The sequence below is a fragment of the Lolium rigidum genome, chromosome 5 (assembly GCF_022539505.1).
Source record: "Lolium rigidum isolate FL_2022 chromosome 5, APGP_CSIRO_Lrig_0.1, whole genome shotgun sequence".
NCBI classification, from domain to species: domain Eukaryota; kingdom Viridiplantae; phylum Streptophyta; class Magnoliopsida; order Poales; family Poaceae; genus Lolium; species Lolium rigidum.
Window position 1 is genome coordinate 19,858,728 of NC_061512.1, and position 20,463 is coordinate 19,879,190.

The 20,463-nt window shown below is 44.7% G+C and overlaps 1 pseudogene; it reads right to left on the reverse strand.

The window, feature by feature from the left end:
• Positions 1-2,407: 2,407 nt before the first annotated feature.
• Positions 2,408-20,463, reverse strand: part of LOC124658379 — a 39,909-nt pseudogene continuing 21,853 nt past the window's right edge.

Below are 20,463 nucleotides of genomic sequence, written 5' to 3' on the forward strand. Positions count from 1 at the left end.
TAAGGTGACATGACAGGAAACCTTGCAATGTGCAACAACGAAAGCCCCTTGCAATGCCTGAACCCCATTGTTCCATTGGTCCCTTCACTGGTTAAATTTCCATAGACGAGTACTCGGACGCTGCAAGATACTTGGGGTGAAAAATCTTCAAAAAACCAGAGAAAGATTCCAGCAGGAAGTCCTCAGAGTGCACTGTTCTACACGTTTTGCAGGATATGCAGGAGCACAAGGAGGAAGACGTTCCATGTATTGCAGACAGAAAGGGCCAGCACAGTTGAAATGGTGCAGAAGCAGCTCCACGGAGATGTTTTGACAGAAACATTTGCCTATCCCATTCTCACTCAAACAGACAATTGAATAAGAAGCTAATGCTTTAGTATTTGCACACCCCAACTTCTGATGATAGCCATGACTGCCAGATAAATCTGCATCCAATCGCTTAACACATGCATTGCAAGCGATACCTCAGCTAAGTACAGAATCCCTTGATACCCCTTTGAGTGGTGACCATTGTTCCATTGAAAACACTGCTCCTAGTCTGCAGTTGCAGTTAACAAGTACCCTCCGCCATTGGCAATTCCAAGCACAAGAACATAAACCTCCAGGATCCCATATTTTCTCGTGATGAAAACCGTTGATCAGTTTGCAACTGTGCACTGGAGCAGAAGACATGAATTCACTGTAACTCGTGTTATTTTCTACCATGAGCCACCAATAAGTTCCAGTAATACGACAACATAACCAAACTTCAAGTGAACAATCATATTCGTACAGCAACAGTTCTAACCAAGACTGGAACCATGCATTTCTTTCACAGGCAGGTACAAACTCATGTATAAATGGAGGTCGTGGCCATGGCTTTCTCACAATAGCAGGAGACCACCCTTCACTTACAGTTGATGTACCCACCTTGCAAAGTACTTGATTCCTTGGTAGCCAGGAGCTACTACCTCCATTGACAACACATGAACGATGGCCAAGGAAGTGGTCACAGTTCATCTTCACTGCCAATAGAACTCGTGCATGCCACCCTGTAAACCTTGACTGGGCATCCATGTGTAGCTCGTATATGACATCCAGCTGAGCATCGGTGCTTGCAAAATCCGACTCCACGAAAGCTGTGCTGGATGTCGTCCAACATCAAACTGGTCATTGAGTTGGCGCCGACTGCAGTTTCTGCTGCTGAACACTTTGAGGAACCAATCACGCTGAGCTCCAGAGCAAGCGTTGGCTAAAGCGGTCCCGTGATGGCCGTAGGCGCACTCCGATTGATCAGGCATGCCAACACAGAGTCGTCTTCGTCCCTGTTGTGGTTGAGGCCTCCCGTCGAGCAGATGGTGGGCATCGGTGCAGCACCACCAATAGTGAGTGCAGACACCAATGAGGCGGCTGTTTTGCTTGGGCAACTCGTGGAACTGGTGGTGGGCGTCCGAGCAGCGAGGCAGTTAGAGTTGGTGGAGGAGGGTGCAGTAGAAGTGGAGGCTGCAGTCGAGGCCGCGGAGGTGGCGCTCAAGGCCGTGCAGATTGGACCACGAGGAGGCCGGGCCGGAGTCCTCACTGACGAAGCCCTTGGGCGATCCATGGCGTTGGCGACCGCTTCCTGGATGGCCTGATGTCCAGCTACGGTGCCGCATCAGCAGCAGGGCCTCCTCGCTGCTCCTCCGTTGTCGCTACGAGGGGGCTGAAGAGAGCGGGGAGGCTAATTGGAAGGAGCCAGCGCCGGCCACGATGTACGTGCGTGCGTGCAGAGGTGCCATATCCGCTACGGGGGAAGACAACCACGATGCGAGTCTCCGCCATGGGAACAATGAGCTCGGTCGGGGATCTCCACCATGCGAGTCAATCAGCTTGGGTGATCTGGAGGGGGAATTTGAGACGATGGAGCGCAGGCGAAGAACTTGCGGCCACGAAGGGGAACAGGCGTCGTGGGCCGGAAACGGGCTAGCGGGCCGAAACCGGGTTTTCTTGAGGCCTTTGGTGCGGGACGCGAAATTAACCGTCCGCGTTTTTTTCTCTCGGTGGATTAGTACCACATCGGAAGTTTAGATATATATCCCGACCAGTTTATAAGACGAATTCCAGCAAACTCTATCGCCACCAGGGGAAGGTGCACGGCTGTCAGCTGAGAAAGATGCCAAAGAGCACAAAAAAAAGAGGCACAGCCCAGCCGTGATCATGCACAGATAAAATGTGTTCGCATGGCGAAAAAAATATTGCAGTGAAAAGATCTTCCCCAGATAGCGGGATGCACAGTCGTAAAAAAAATAGCGGAATTGGGTCTGGCTTTTTTGTCACTAACATAAAAGCGCAATTACAGAATGAGCTGCGGAGGGCAATCCCTAAATAAGACTACAAAAAGAACTCACATTCAGCAAAGATGAACTGCAAAGGGCAATCTCAGTTCTTTTCACTCATTTGTGACGGGTCTCTTCTCCAGCAATGATGCAAACAAAGCAGATCACACTTTCGTGAGAGGCGGAAGAACGTGATATGATCCGGTGAATATAGTTTCCAAAGGTCTCTTTGACACGATAAACGGACATCTGAAACCTCTTTCTCCATTTTCAGTTTTGGGAGTTGGCCATAGATAGAACCATAACCAATTCGTGCTGCAAAAACAGAGATGAGAATAAGTACATTTTCTACAGGTTCTAGAGCGGCAAAGAAAATTGCTTTCACAAGGCAGAAAGTAATGATATTCAGAAACAGCCTCTTTAAGGTATGATACTGTTTAACAAGAGAAGAGTTGTCAACTTGCCATGTGATATTCAAGTACCATATAAACCGTTCTGCTAGCAAATACAGATTGCAAATGAGAGCAGGTTGTGGCAATCAACATCAAAGCCATACAACAAACTCACCAGGTTCCTTGAATATTTTTTGCTGTGCGCTTGCTAATTTGAGACTCCTCGTTGTCTCGGGGATCAAAGATAACATATTCATGTGAACCATTTAGATAAACCAGCAATGAAGCCACTGCACCTCTCATGACATTGTTGTATGCATCCAAAAAAGGATCATCTTTTACAAAAGCAATGCTACCTCCTTTTGCCTGAAACAGAAAAGGAAAAGGAAATCATAATTTTGCATCAATACACTCCCTGGTAAATTCCCCTTACAAAAGATAGATCCACCCAGAGAAGAAGAAACTAAACCAAAAACAGCAGAACCTGAACAACAGGAAACTAAGCACATGGTGGGCTAGCAGTGTGGCGTGGCGATGAATGGGCCATTGAATGCAAACTATGAACATAACCCACTTGTTTGTTGGTCAAGAGCCACCTCAACTCTCACAAGCCTAGAAGAAAATTTTAGGTAGGGCCATCCCACCAAAATTCAGACACATTCCAGACAACAACCAGTGGATAGATGAAGCGACCCGACATATTACAACGATAGTAATATGCAAGTCTTCGACATATTGCAAGGGAAGTGAAGTATCTCGAACAATATGTCGATCAGAGTAGCACAGATAAGCATTGCAGTGGTCCATAGTACAAACTTGTATTACAAGATTCAAACAAGATCCAAACTGTGATATAATACAAAGGATCTGATACCAAGTACTACAAGAACTCCAAAAGAACAAGGAAATATAAAACTGGGTTTATACTACAACGGTACTCTCAACCACTCTCTTATTGCAATCTACACCACCAACTCTATGGATCAACACCAGGCTGCTCATTGAAGTTCATGTAGTAGTTGACTCCTTCTCCTTGGATGGTTTCCTTCTTCTCGAACTCCTCCTCCTGGACATCTGGGTAATCCACTCCCGCATCTACCGGTTCACAATCTAAGAAGGGAGATTTTGTAGGAGGGGATGAGCACACGAAGTACTCAACAAGTCCAGGATATATAACAAAACAGTTTTCATGCACAATCAACTAGTCGGACCAATGGTCCAGCAACTCACTGATTTTCGAAAACATTTTTAGGAAAGAGTTCAAGTTTTATTTCTGAAACCTATGATCTTCTTGCCTCGCGAGCTGTAGAATCCATGTGGATTCCTTTCTCGCCACGTTCGCAGCTCCTTCCTGGAACAGGGAGTCACAATGCCACAATTTTATACACTCTGCAGAGGTGCGTTACTTTACCCACAGACGACAACGGTTGTGTTTCCGAGGTAGCTAGCCCCATTCACACACCCATGGACACGAAGCCTTTTCACCCAACTTCTTTGACATATCTCACATCGTAGCTGGCAAAACCAGCTACCTGCCCGGTCAGTTTAATGCCTTCAGTAGAGGCCTTTAGTTTGTTTAGACAGTTGGTCGCCTACAGTAGAGGTCACACCCCAACTGCCATCCCTGGGAGATATGCCATAAGATGGAATTACTTCAGCTTCGCCCTTCCCAGTCAGGGTCATGTGGTCAACGCGGTCACTACGGCGCTTGAGCTCAAGAAGGCAGTTGTTGATTAAATCCTAATGGTGATATCCCTTGTAGTCGAACCCGCCTTCCAATGGCTTCACAGCGTCCACACAGGGTTCGACTACCAGCCATAATAGTTCACCGGCTGCTCCATCAGCCAATCAACATGCATGTCATATTATTTATAAGATACATTTTTGTTTGATGCAGATGATATACAATAGTAGAATGGCAAATACTTTGATAAAAATAAAGGATATGCAAGAATGGACTTGCCAGATGTAAGATAAGAAGTGCAGTTCAATGGGTTGGCTTCTGTTTCTGAACAAATCAATAAGTCCAATAAGGACTAACTCCAGAAGATTCAACATGAATGCAATGATGATGATGATGAGAAGATCATAATGGTAAAGATGTATGCATTTTGATTTAGTTTCAAGTCAGTTGCAGCTATAGATACCCCCTCAAATATTATTTCAGTTCAATAGCATATTCCAGTTCATATGGTTCAGGAGAATAATTGGTGAATGAGTCTCAGGTTTTTCCTTAGCTTTCTCTCGCTGACAAACAATTGGGTAACAGAGAGCATGAAGTACTTTGATTCAGCAATAAAGCTACAGCCAAGTAGAGGAAATAGTCTGCTAATTATTCATGTGACTTAACCAAGCACACAAGTTATATTGGTTCTGGCGAAGTGTCAATTTGTGGTTCCAGAAATACACAGTTCAGTAATTGTGCAAATTCGTAACATGGAGCTACAGGAACCAGTAAAACATGGCTTGTCACTTCTGATACCACACTACAGGTTTGGTCGCTGCAACAAAACTACTCTGAGATGAACAACAAGTGCATGTCTAATATGTGCTAGCTAACGAATTCAATTTCAGCTCCCAGGTGTTTGCTTACTGATAGTTAATATGTGTTGCCAGGCTTACTGAACAAGCATCATAATAGAGTACTAGCAGAATACCCAAAACAGAGCAATACTACAAATGTTTTCAGCTTCAGATTATGCCCCGTTTAGTTCTCAGATGCAGAGATGTTAACTTCCATAGTATACTAGGTGAAATGCCCCAGAGTTATACTATGGTTCAGCTTTAGCTCTCCTTACTCTTGAGAAATGAACAAGCAAGCAAGCATTGATTTACTAGATTTCATACTGTATTTGCATAGACAAGCCAACGCAGTACAGCTACTGCTAGCTGAAACTGTAGTATAGGTTGCTTTCTCCCTGGTTCCAGAATAGTGATCTTCGATTTACCCGCTACTCTGAACTTTATTCAAACAGGAAAACACTACAGCAGTTTCAAATTCTAGAACACGTATTTACTACATTTTCGAAGACAAACAGTAGTAATTATCAGAGAATGAGTACAAACATTATTCACTGATATTGTTGGGACATGATTCCTATGGTCTCTCTCTCATCTACCCATATGGAGATACGACAGCAACATAGCCATTTGAACTACAGGACAGAGTACACCTTGGTTTAAAAATTCAGAGTATAACCTAACATGATACGTACTTGTTATGATCTTAGTGGTGTTGCTAAGCATACACACTAACCAAGCTTTTGTTTATATCGCCTGACCACAACTCTCAGCATATACTGTAATTTCCAAGCTCCCTCAGATTCTCACATGAGTATGACCTTATACACTACTGAAACCTGATTAAAACAGCAGTGTATGTGTGAAAGCATAAATGTTCAGATGTCCAAACTGAGTGTGGAGATAGCACTAGCAAAGACCCATGAGTATGCCTAGCGGGCCCAAACCGGGTTATCCGGAGGCCTTTGGCGCGGGACGCGAAATCTACCGTACGCGTCTTTTTCTCTCGGTGGATTAGTACCATACCGGAAGTTGAGTAAAATCGTGACCAGTTTATAAGACGAATTCCAGCAAACGCTATCGCCCACCACGGGAAGGTGCACGGCTGTCAGCTGCGAAAGATGCCAAAGAGCACAAAAAAAAGAGGCACAGCCCAGCCATGATCATGCACATAATAATATGTGTTCGCATGGCGAGTAAAAAATGCAGTGAAAAGATCTTCCCTGAGAGCGGGATGCACAGTCGTAAAAAAAAAGCGCAATTGCATCTTCCTGTGGTGGCATGCCCTAGACATTAGGGCCTGGCTTTTTTGGTACAATTTCTTTTGCTAAATACGACCACACTGCCCTCTCAGGTGGATGTTTTTGCATATCTGGCAAATGATAGTGCAGTTCCCTGAACATCTATCGATGCTACCTCTTCTCTTCATTATCATTACGCCCTGTGTATTGACATTCGCAACTGGCAAATACTCCATTATATGGCCAGACAAAACTTCAGTTCTTCTCAGTCGTTTACCACCATTATATGGCCTGACAAAACATCCGAAAACCTCTTTCTTCATTTCCAGTTTGGTAAGCTCACAATAGATAGAAGCATAACAGATTCATGCTGCAAAAACAGATATGAGAATAAGTATATTTTCTACAGATTCTAGAGAGGCAAAGAGAATTGCTTTCACCAGGCACAAAGTAATGATATATGGTAACACAAAAAAAAGGTATTTCATGCCATTTAACAGGCACAGAGGTGTCAACTTGTCATATGATATTCAAGAACCATATAAACTTTTCCCCTTAGCGAATACTGATTGTAAACAAACAAGCAGGTTAAGAAAAAAGCCATACACCAAACTCACCAGGTTCATCAGTTTAGATACTTTTCTGTGTCCGCTTGCTAATTTGCGGCTACTCATTGTCTCGGGGATCAAAGATAACATACTCATGTGAACCATTTACATAAATCACAATGAAGCATCTTCACCTCTCATGGCATTGGTGGCTGCGTCAATAGAGGAATTATCCTTCACAAAAGCAATGCTACCTCCTATAGCCTGAAAGAACAAAAGGAGAAGGTAATCAAAATTATGCATTAATGCGCTTCCTGGTCAATCCCCCTTAAAAGACATACACAGGGGAGAAGAGGCTAAACCAAAAACAAAAGAACAGAACCTAAACAACATGAGACTAAGCACGCGATGCACTAGCAGTGCTTGTTAGAAGAGCCAAACGGCGAATGGAGCATTTAATGCTAACTACAAGCATAACCCACTTGTTTGATTTCAATAATAGAATGAATTGGTCCTCATCTCTCATAAGCCTAGAAGAAAAATGTTGGCAGGTCTAGCGACCTGACATATTACAAGGATAGTAATATGCAAGTCTTCGACATATTGCAAGGGAAGTGAAGTATCTCGAACAATATGTCGACCAGAGTAGCACAAACAAAGCATTGCAGCGGTTTCAGCGGTCCATAGTACAAACTTATATTACACAAGATTCAAACAAGCTCCAAACTGTGATATAATACAAAGGATCTGATACCAAGTACAACAAGAACTCCAAAAGAACAAGGAAATATAAAACTGAGTTTATACTACAACGGTATTCTCAACCACTCTCTTATTGCAATTTACATCCTCTAACTCTATGGATCAACAAGCTCATTGAAGTCCATATAGTAGTTGACTCCTCCTTCTTCTTCGGTGGTTGCCTGCACATCCAACTCCTCCTGGACGTCTGGGTACTCCACTTCCGTATCTACCGACTCATAATCTAAGAAGGGAGATTTTGTAGAAGGGTATGAGTACACGAAGTACTCAACAAGTCTAGGATATATAACAAAACATTTTTTTATGCACTATCTACTAGCAGGGGCGGATCTATAGGGTGGCCAGGGTGGTGCATGGACCACCCTGGAATTTCTACTTGGTTCAGCCATAAAGCTACAGCTAGGTGGAGGAAATAGTCTGCTAATTATTCATGTGACTATACCAAGCACACAAGTTATATTGGTTCTGGTGAAGTGTCAATTTGTGGCTCCAGAAGTACACAGTTCAGTAATTGTGCAAATTGGTAACATGGAGCTACAGGTACCAGTAGAACATGGCTTGTCAGTTCTGATACTGCACTACTGGTTTGGTCGCTGCAACAAAACTACTCTAAGATGAACAAGTGCATGTCTAATATGTGCTAGCTAACGAATTCAATTTCATCTCCCAGGTGTTTGCTTACCGATAGTCAATATGTGTTGCCAGGCTTCATCGAACAAGCATGACAGCAGAGTACTAGCAGAGTACCCGAACAGAGCAATACTACAAATGTTTCCAGCTTCGGATTATGCACAGTTTAGTTTTCGGATGCGATGATGTCAACTTCCATAGTATATTAGGTGAAATGCCCTTGAATTTATAATATGGTTCAGCTTCAGCTTTACTTATCCTTAAGAATAAACAAACAAGCAAAGAATTGATTTACAGGATTTCATACTGTATTTTTCTTAGACAGGCCAACACAGTATAGCTACTGCTAGCTAAAACTATAGCAGAGGTTGCTTGCTCCCTGCTTCCAGAATAGTTATTTTCAATTTACCCACTATTCTGAACTTTATTCAAACAAGAAAAAAGTACATCAGTTTTAAATTCAGAACACATATTTACTATATTTTCGGATATGAACAGTATTAGTTTTCAGAGAATGAATGCAAAACATTATTCATTGATATTGTTGGGAATAATTCCTATCGTCTCTCTCATCATACAACAGCAGTGTATATGTAGGAACAGCAACTATGAACTCTGGGTGAATAGACAACAAGAGATGTGTGAAAGAGAAGCTAGTGAATCATTCAAATTGGCAGAGAAATGATTGCCCCATCTATAAGACCAAATGTCATTACCATCCGCATTCCTAGCAGACCTTGTTTGTTCGATGAGGTGGTTAAATTCATGGAAATCCTCAAAAGCTTGGTTTGATAAAGGAAGGTGGAAAGCATCAATGGGGTCACTCAGGTCAAGGATGTTCTTAACTGAGGCAAGTTTGTTAATAGCAAAGGAATGGAGCCTAACCTTCAGTACAGAGTAGTATGTGCATAAATCCTAGCAATGAGATTCTTGACTGCAAAATCGATGGTATAAATATTTAGCACACTACTAAAATGTATATTAGCAGCAACTAATTTTACTTTCCATAGAAATAAATTACTTATAAAATCTTCAAGGTTAAATTAGTTCGGTTCCGCAGCCGGTTTCCATTCGCCCTCACGACTACTGCCACACATGAGGCAAAATTATATCGATGGAATAACTCATATCGTAATATAGTTTTTTTTGCAAATCTCATATTCTCGAGCGTGTGTGCTCGACGCTCACACCAAAGTAATTGCCCCTTCAAATGCCCAAGTTTCCTATCTGCAACAATTAACACTCCAGCGAAAAGTGATTGATAATAGGTGAAATTTATTTAATCGAATTCTTCGACTTTTATTTACTTTTGCGTTGCTTTCATGTTTTTTACTTGAGTTTAAATTTCTTATGCTTGTATGAGATCCATGCAATGCATGATGCACAAACAGATCTACAGCTAGCCAAGGACGACGTGTAAATTAACCTAAGAGCCTATCCAAGGATGAGGTGGTCTCTTGATCTAAAGAAACTATATTTCACTTCTGCACAGTCTATCTTTATTGCATTTTACAACTGGCTGGTCATGAGATATAAAACTGAACATACCTTCTGTACAGAGAAGGACGATACCAGGCTCGAATTTTCTGCATCGAATAGCAGTATTGCACTGTCTTGCTCTGCTGGTGTTCCTCCTTGAGGACAGCTTAGAAGAGAAAGTTCACTCTTACTTGAAGAACAACATGAAGCTGCCAAAGGCACAAACATTAACATGAGAACAAGATTAAATATGGTTGCTTGTCCAAGGACATAGACCATCAATTTGAATCATTACTGCGTGCAACCGTTTTGGTACGAGGAACCAGCAATTTGAATCATAACATGAGAACTAATTGGCATCTCCATCCAGATTGACATTTTTCATCGCTTAAGATGAACTTTGAGACCACACCTACAGGTCAAAATATACTCAGGAATCCCAGCAGCACTGTATCGACAATCAAATATACGAGTGAGAACATGTAGTACCACTATATATTCATGTGCCTACCTCTGAGACTCATAAACGTCGGTGGACAAATGAAACTGTCCAGCACTAGACACGTAGTTCCAAAATTTTAGTGTAACAAGGCCACCTAATTCTTCTTCGGGAAGCTTGACGTCCACAGTGCCCATAAAATCACCACCAATGGATAACGAAACTAACGAAATGCACATCTATGGTCAGGAAAAAAGAAAAACATGGCAAATTATGACCAAACATAAATGAACGACTTATTCAGGCACAACAGATATAGAATAGTTTATGCCCGAGAACCCAATGAAAGAAAACTATAATAGTCCCTCCATCCCACGAAACATGTCGGAAGTTTGTCAAAATTTAGATGTATCTACATACTATTTAGTGTCTAGATACATCTAAATTTAGACAATTCTCAGACAAGTTTCATGAGACGGAGGGAGTACTAAATATGACACAGGACATGTATCAACTACATTTAGAGGATTGCAGCAGATTATTTGGTGCTTTCAAACATAATCACATGAAAAAGATACAAACATAACCATAAGAATAAAATTGACTAACATAAACATAAAGAAGGATATAATGAAGATAACTTAAGTTATTTAGCATTGGCAGTATGGGACAAAGTTATCGCACCATAATATCATCAAAAGGCTGAAAGTTCCTGTCGGAAAGTTGCACCTGAAGAGGTTAACAATATTGGGTTCAATCCTATTAGAATGTTCCATGCATTGCTGACAGTAGGGAGGAACTCATTCTGTCCATAATTGAGCTTGCTGCCTGGATATGTGCATGACCATGTAGAACAACATGGTCTATGGTGTACAACTGAATTTTATCCTGAAATAATTTGTTGTGTGATAGATCTGTTGTAACTGGAGTATACATAAGGTGACATGACAGGAAACATTGCAATCCTGAGTGCAAATGAAAGCCCCTTGCAATGCCTGAACCCCAATGCTCCATTGGTCCCTTCAACGGTTGAATTTCCATAGAGGAGTACTCGGACGCTGCAAGATACTTGGGGTGAAAAATCTTCAGAAAACCAGAGAAAGATTCCAGCAGGAAGTCCTCAAAGTGCACGTGTTCTACACGTTTTGCAGGATATGCAGGAGCGCAAGGGGGAAGAGGTTCCATGTATTGCTGACAGAAAGGGCCAACACAGTTGAAATGGTGCAGAAGCAGAGCCACGCACATGTCTTGACAGAAACATTTCTCTATCCCATTCTCACTTGAACAAGCCAATTGAATAAGCAGATACGTTTTAGTATTTGCATACCTCAACTTCTGATGATAGTCATGAGTGCCAGATAAATCTGCATCCAATTGCTTAACACATGCATTGCAAGTGATATGTAGGCTAAGGACAGAATCTCTTGATGCCCCTTTGAGTGGTGACCATTGTTTCGCTGAACTCACTTCTCCCAGTCTGTAGTTGCAGTTAACAAGTACCCTCCGCCACTATGAATTCCAATGGAGGTTGTGGCCACGGCATTCTTTCAATAGCAAGAGACCACCCTTCACTTACAGTTGATGTACCCACCTTGCAGAGTACTTCACTCCTTGGTAACCAGGACCTCCTACCTCCACTGACAACACATGAACGATGGCCAAGGTAGCGGTCACAGTTCATCGTCCCTGCCAATAGAACTGGTGCAGGCCACCCTGAAAACGTCGACTGGGTCAGGCAGCCGTGTGTAGCTCGTATGTGACATCCAACTGAGCATCAGTGCTTGCAAAATCTGACTCCACGGAAGGTAGAGAGCTGTGCTGGATGTCGTGTCCAACATCAAACTGGTCATTGAGTTGGCGCCGACTGCAGTTTCTGCTGCTGAACAGTTTGAGGAACCAATCACGCTGAGCTCCAGGGCAAGCGTTGGTTAAAGCGGTCCCGACTCCCGAGGTATGATGATGGCCGTAGGCGCACTCCGAGTGATCAGGCACGCCAACACAGAGTCGCCTCCGTCCCTGTCGTGGTTGACGCCCTCCCGTCGAGCAGATGGTGGGCGTCGGTGCAGCACCACCATTGGTGTCGGTGGCCTCATCATCTACCACAAGGTTCAACGAGCTCTGGGACGCCGCTGCCAGAAGTCGTAGGCGAAGTTGGTGCTGGGGCCGAGGTGAGTGCAGACGCGGCTGCTTTGCTTGTGCAACTCGTCGAACTGGTGGTGGGCGTCCGAGCAGCGAGGCAGTTAAGAGTTGGTGGACGAGGGTGCGGTAGAAGTCGAGGCTGCAGTCGAGACCGCGGAGGTGCCGCTCGCGGTCTGTGTACATGGGCGTGCAGATCGGGCCGCGAGGAGGCCGGAGTCGTCGCTGAAGAAGCCCTTGGGCGATCCATGGCGTTGGCAGCGGCCGCTTCCTGGATGGCCTGGTGGTGCCTCTCGAACGCAGCGTGTAGCCACACTCGCTGCCGCTGCTCCTCCGTTGTCGCTACGCGAGGGATTACGAGAGCGGGGAGGCGACGGCGCCAGCGCCGGCGACGATGTACGTGCGTGCAGACTGCAGAGGTGCCAGATCCGCTACAACCTACGAGGGAACACAACCACGATGCGTGTCTCCGCCGTGGGTACCATGAGCTCGGTCGGGGATCTCCGCCATGCGAGTCAAGCAGCTTGGGTGATCGCCATCGTCGTCTAACCTCGATCTGGAGAGACAATGGAGCGCAGGCGAAGAACTTGCGGCGACGAAAGGCCGGAAACGGGCCTAGCGGGCCGAAACCGAGTTTTCCGGAGGCCTTTTGGCGCGGGACGCGAAATCCGTCCGCGTCTTTTTGTCTCGGTAGTTTAGTACCACACCGGAAGTTTAGATAAAACGTGACCAGTTTATAACACCGAAACCTGCAAACGCTATCGCCACCAGGGGAAGGTGCACGGCTGTCAGCTGCGAAAGATGCCAAAGAGCGCAAAAAAAAGAGGCACCGCCCAGCCGTGATCATGCACAAATAATACGTGTTTGCATGGCGAAAAAATAATGCAGTGAAAAGATCTTCCCCAGATAGCGGGATGCACAGTCGTAAAAAAAATGCGCAAATTGCATCTTCCTGTGGTGGCATGCCCTAGACATTAGGGCCTGGCTTTTTTGGTTCAACTTATTTTCTGCAATTTCTTTTGCTAAAAAGAACAAACGAAATTCAAATGCCACTACTTCACTGACATAAAAGCGCAACTACAGAATGAGCTGTGGAGGGCAATGCGCAAATTGCATCTTCCTGTGGTGGCATGCCCTAGACATTAGGGCCTGGCTTTTTTGGTTCAACTTATTTTCTGCAATTTCTTTTGCTAAAAAGAACAAACGAAATTCAAATGCCATTACTTCACTGACATAAAAGCGCAACTACAGAATGAGCTGTGGAGGGCAATCCCTAAATATGAGTACAAAAAGAACTCACATTCAGTAACGATGACGCTGCTATCTCCGCCGGGTGGTTGTTTCTGCGTATCAAAAGAACTCACATTCAGTAACGATGACGCTGCTATCTCCACCATGTGGTCGATTCTGCGTATCTGACAAAGCGTTGATGTCAATGATACTGTTTCTCAGCAGCTTCTGAATATGAGTTTGTGCTATCGCTTCTCTTCATTATCATTTGGGATTCACATTTGCAACTGCTAAGAGCTTGTGCATTGACATTTGCAAGTATAACATTATACGGCAGCACAAAACTTCAGTTCTTCTCACTCATGGGCTACACGAGCCCCGGCGAAGCAGATAAAGACCTCCGAATCTTTTGTCACTCTCGCAAAGAGACTAAGCTTTCGAGGCCATCTTGGGAAACCAAGATCCCAATTGTAGTAGTGGAGTAGCGTGATCGCCGGCGGGAGATCGGCATGGGCACCGGTGATCGGATTCACCACCCAGATGTAGTCGGTCTTCTTATTCAGCAGGACGAGGAGGCCCGTTCGCGTGGGCGCGAGGAACGTGCGTCCGTCCAGCCCTCGCATCGTCATCCGGATGGTCTTGCCGGTGGTGATGTTCTTGAAGCGGTTGTAGCCACGGCCATGGACGTTCGGGAGCATGGTCCAGGGACGGTGGGTAGAAATTGCTGTCCATGACGTTGTCCTGCGGGTCCGCGGTGCATCGACGCCACGATCTACAAGCAGCGCTGAAGCATACATAGTCGGCCACGTCGTCAGTGAGGAGGCGCTCCGCGATCAGCATCGCCAGCCCAAACTCCAGCTAGTCCACTCCCTCCTGCGGACACATGATAAGAGAAGGTTTTTGGACGACGGGCCGGATCGAGAATGCAAGCGAAGGCGGATTGAGATCGAGATCTTACCAGCTAGAGTCGCGAGGCGTCGGCGGCAGCTCTGCCGCAGTGCGTGATCCACAGCTGATGCGGGTGCGGTTCACGCGGCGCCCAGGATGCATTCTGGTCACTTTCATACCTCAGGTCCGGCGGGGAAGAAGAATTATGTACTCTATTGATTGATCTTAGGGGGTATATATAACAGTGGAGAGATAAGGCTCCAACGGATGCCAAATTAAAAAAAAAGGCTACAACGGAAGCCGAAGATAAGGCACGGCGAGCGCGCTCTGGGCGTGCGTCCTGTGCGGACGGGCTTGCGTGCGAATAAATCAAATAACTTGGTAGTATTTATTTTTCCTTGTACCTGTACGCCACCGTACGAGTATTCCGCATATCCTCTCCTTCTTCCTCGTTCGCTTCCAGACACCGGACCTCTGGTGGAGCAATAGCGGCAGTGCGCCGAGGAAGGAACCGGAAGGGTAGCAACGTTGGTGGCTGGGCATGTTCCACCCAAACCCGGTGGAAACCCATACCTCCAGCCAGACCCAAAGCAGCTAGGTCATAGGCTGGTTTATTACCAGTACGAGGCACATAAGACACTCTTTAGTTGTTGCGGTCAGAAACCCACCGGCGAGCAGCGACGGGCAACACAGGAGAGCCGGGAGCAACTTAGGGCTGCGGCTGGCCCTGGTCCCTCCGAGCGACGGCCCGCAAAGACTCCGGCACGCACGTCCGATGCTTGGTGCAAGGGCGTGCCACCCGACCTATACATCGGTCGAGAAGGTGATGGAGATGCCTCGCTTAGTTTCCTGCATGGCATACACGTAAACATTAAATACGAGCCTCGATCGGCTCTCGAGTTGTCTCGTGAATCGGCTCAAGGAGCCGATCCACCCATGATTCGTACGAGGTGCACGAATATATGGTGGTCCTGCTTGATCAAGATAAAGCTAAAGCAATCTACTACGATTTAGGGTTTTCACCGCATAATCGGAACATCCTACTCACGATTGGGCCTCGCGGCCACGCACGGTGATCGTAAGCCGATCCTAGACAGGGCCTAAAAACCAACACGAGGTTGATCCCGGAACATCCCTGTCTAGGGCTAGCAAACTACATCCTACGCGCCGCTGGATCCTCCAACCCTTTGTAAGGCCTAACTATTGCGAGATATTAAACTAATCCTTGAAGAACAAGGAGCAACCGTAACGGATCGGATCTACTAAATAATGATCAAGCGGGGTGCCGCCCCTACGCCTAAGATAGGCGTAGGGCGGCTAGATGTATAAGGGTTGCACGACGACGACGATATGATACGAAGAACAATGCTAACCCTAACACATCTAAGATAACTACGTTGCTCGCCATCAAAAAGGCTTCAAGTACGAGCAACGCATGAACAACAAATAAGCTTGTGCTGCCTAGATCGCAAGATGCGATCTAGGCAGCATGATGCTTACCTGGAAGAAACCCTCGAGACGAAGGAGTTGGCGATGCACCTAGATTGATTTGTGGTGAACGTTGGTTGTTGTTTATTTCATAAACCCTAGATACATATTTATAGTCCGTAGACTTTCTAACGTGGGAATAATCCCAACCGTGCACGAGACAAACTCTAACTAACCGACACGTATCCTACTATGTTACAGATACACGGGCCAACTAGCCCAAACTTTGCATATAAAGGCCGATTCACGTATTTCTTCCATGTATATTTCTTCAAGTCCATCTTGATCGCGGCCCACCTCTGACTCGGTCAAATTCTGGTGATAACAGTAGTATATAATCTAGATACAATAAGACAATGCTAGAACGCATGCTCTGCCAGATGATCCCGCTTTTCTGGCTGCCGTTAAAGATTCAGGACTGGATATCAAGTTGACTTACCAACCTCCAAATTCACCTGACTTGAATGTCCTAGACTAGATATTTGCTTTTTCAGTTCAATTCAGTCCCTAGCATTTGAGAGTGCACCTAACACTCTGTAAGAACTGATAGAATCTGTTGAACAAGCTTACGATGCTTACAAGGTGGATACACTTGAGAAAGTATTTATAACCTTGCAAACTGTCTTGCTGGAGGTTATGAAAGACGAAGGTGGAAACAAATACAAGCCACCCCACATGGGCAAGGACAAACTCAAAAAGGAGGGAAAGTTGTCTGACACACTAGAAGTTGACGACAAACTCTATCAAAAAACCTTGGAGCTGATAGCCAACTATGAGCAACAATGCACACTACAAAACCGTGTGGCAGCATTGGCTCAACAAGAGGAGAAGAAGATCAAAGGAAAACAACCAGCCAAAGCATCAAAGAGAAAAGCACGCGGGACTGGCCCCCAAGTAATTGTGGATGATCACATAATTATCCCAGGAAATACATATGAGACATGGTTGAATGACCCATCAAGCCTTGTCCGTCAAAGGCGTCGAGTCGAGACACAGAAAATTAACCTCATCCGGGAAACCAAAATATGCGAATTCCAAGCTTCAATACAGGAGAAGCTCGGATAAGGAGGGCGCAAACAAACAGTCCTAAAATAGCTGGCATAGAGTACTGTACAATTGAACAGAGGAAAAGCAGGGTATATTGAACAAGGAGCAAACAAATGTAAAGTAGAAGCATCGTATAGTGCAAAAAATGTAAAGGTGAAGATGGATGTATATAATTGTGTTGGCTGTAATTGTTTGAACTCAAGTCATTATTCTACATCGCTACCTTCTAATCAAGGCATTATTCTACAACTGTATTTACTACTGTTCATATATGTACTTGATGGCATATACTAGTACATTGCAATGACAGAGACAAGGAGTAATAGATTGATGGAATATACTGGCAAGATCTTACACATAGTGCTTATAGAGGGGAATCTTTCCCCTCTATGTTGCTATAAGATATATACAGAACTAGCTGGGACATTTTGTAAGATATATAGAGTTTAACACAAGGCTGGGACAACAATACACTGGGAGAAACCAAGGAGACCTAACACAAGGCTGTACTATATGCAAGGTTTACTTCTCTGTTGTATATGACATGTTTCTGATTGTATATGAGGTTCTGAAATTTAATTGGCACTGTACTACGATGTTGCAACTGAGCAACAGACAGGATCTAAAACTTTCTGAGTTAGGATGGGTATGATATTTTCTCCATACACCCTATGTTATTTACAAAACTCCCTTGTGTCATGGAGCCTATATGTTATTTTTCAACCATGATAGAAGAACCCAACTACTAGCACAGATAATGTAAAGTGTAGTGTCTACCATACCTTTATTTTATAATCTGGATACATATGTAATGCTTCCTTGACAGAACCACGGTTCATCAGTAATATTGGGATCAGCACAAGCTTCCAACAAGCACTTGATGCAGTCAGCTAAGCCATCCGTTACAGCTATTGGTAATGGAGTTTCAGGGCTACCAGCATTGACATCAGCACCGGCAGAAGGGACTAGGAGAACCAGCTGCAGTTTACTCCAGCTCTTGATGCTACCGAAAATACCTTAATCCGAAAAAGAAGTGAATTAGTATTCAGAGTACATGTTCAGTATGCAGCAATCTGCATTTCTTCAGGTTAGAAGTTTAATGTGTAGCAATCTGTGTCGCTGGGCTCTTTGCAAGCACAAATGAATCAGACTAAAAATCAAAGGCACTTGGTAGTATGTGTAGATACATCACGAATTGACCAGAGATAATTCCCCAAGATTCTCTTCTTTTGGCAGCAATTGGCTTCATATACTAATCGAAAGGCAAGAATAAAAGAGAGATGCGGCGGCTCCTATCTTACTTATCATGACGGAGCAGGCACCGAGGATGACCAGCAGCTAGCTCGTGGAGACCCCCAACTTCTTGTCCACCTGAACCAGCGACCCACCGGCGACGCAGCTGGCGCATGGCGTTCAGGTTGCGCCATGGCCTTGCCGCAGGAGCTGCAGACGGTGGTGTGGCGGCAGGCCGTGCCGTAGAGGTCGGACGGAATGACCTTGATTTGGGATCAGCTCGGAGAGGAGGGGTGAGCGGTGGCGTGCTGGGTCAAAAGCAGAGCACGGATTTGAACTCGTTCTAGCAGATCTAGCGGAGACAGTGTGGGAAAGCATGTCGGCGGCGATGTCTTGGGAGGGGAAAATCCAACCTTTCCCGGCGGCTGTATCTTCACAAGCGGCAACAGTGCGGGGACCAAGGCAACGGGGGAGAAAGGAGGCGGCAGCGCAACAGAGGTAAATAAGAAGGCGGCTTCGGGCGGAGGTGGGCGGGGCGGGGGCTGAGCGGCGCGAGAACGGCGTGAGAGCCAGCCACCGGAGCGAGAGAGACGGCCGAGGAAGACAACCGGACGCGATAAGCGGTGGGAGGATCTCCAGTTGTGTCGGAAATTCATTAAGGTGGTTTTTGCAAAACAACCGTCGCGTCAACTAATTCGGGCCGGAGGGAGTGTTTGATGCCATTTAACAAGCGTAGAGGTGTCAACTTGTTTTTCAAACGCCAGGTGTCAACTTGCCATATGATACTGAAGAACCATATAAGCTTTTCCCATGAGCAAATACTGATTGTGAATAAGAGAAGGTTAAGACAATGAACAACAAAGCTATACACCAAACTCACCAGGTTCATCAGCTCGGATACTTTTGTGTGCTTGGTAATTTGCGACGACTCCTTGTTTCGGAGATCAAAGATATAACATACTCGTGTGAACCATTTACATAAACCAGCAATGAAACCTCTTCACCTCTTGTGGCATTGGCGACTGCATCCATAGAGGAATTATCCTTCACAAAAGCAGTGCTACCTCCTTTTGCCTGAAAGAAATGAGGAAGACAAAGCTAAGCCTTAATACACTCCCTGGTCAATTCCCTTAGAAAGGATCATATATGCACAGTGGAGAAGAAACCAAACCATAAACAGAACCTAAACAACAAGAAAGTAAATTCAATGCTATCTAAGAAATAACCTGCTTGTTTGATTTGAATAATAGAACAGCTAGGTAAGAGGCTCCTCATCTCTCATAAGCGAAGGAAAATGTTGGCAGGGCCCATATTACCGAAACCATGACCCAAACCTATCCTAGGATGAGGTGGCCCCTTGATCCAAACAACCAATAACAGCATGCATTACAAACCAAGAGGACAAAAAGATTTCACTTCTACTATCTATATAGCACTTCAAAACTAGCTGGATTGAGATATAATAATTTAACTGAGCTCCATAATCGGGTTGTCAGATACAGGAAGTATAATACGTAGTACTAAAATACATGAAGTATAAAATGTACTATAACACTTATCATGAGGTAAGTACAATTTTCATGTAAATTTGGTATCACAATTTTGTACCTTCTGCAAAAAGGGTGTAAGACCATTGCATGGAAAGATTCGACGCAATCCACACAGCAACCTGTGGTTTTGAACTATGATATAGAAACATCAAATATGTCGATGTCCAATGAAAGAAAATTTGGGAAAGGGCTGCACATTCAAAGGTAAGATATATCAAAACACTACTGTAAGTTTAGAGGCAGTAGAGCATGAAAATAGTAAAATACGGATAGTGCTTCTGCAGTTCTGCAATCACATCAACAAGGCATTGTTATCAGGGTCCCATAATGTGATGACACGCTCAGCTGCAACTGCAAGAACATTTGCCAAAAATTAACAAATAAAATAATCACTCTCTAAATCATGATTATACAGGTCAGCAGACAGTTACAGCAAATACAATCGTAAGCATTTAATATAAACAAGTATTGCTTAGAAGAAATCATATTCAACTCACTTGTATGAGCCAACTGATTGGCATCTCCATCCAGATTGACCTTTTTCATCACTTGATTGTAAAGACGAACTTTGGAACCACACCTACAC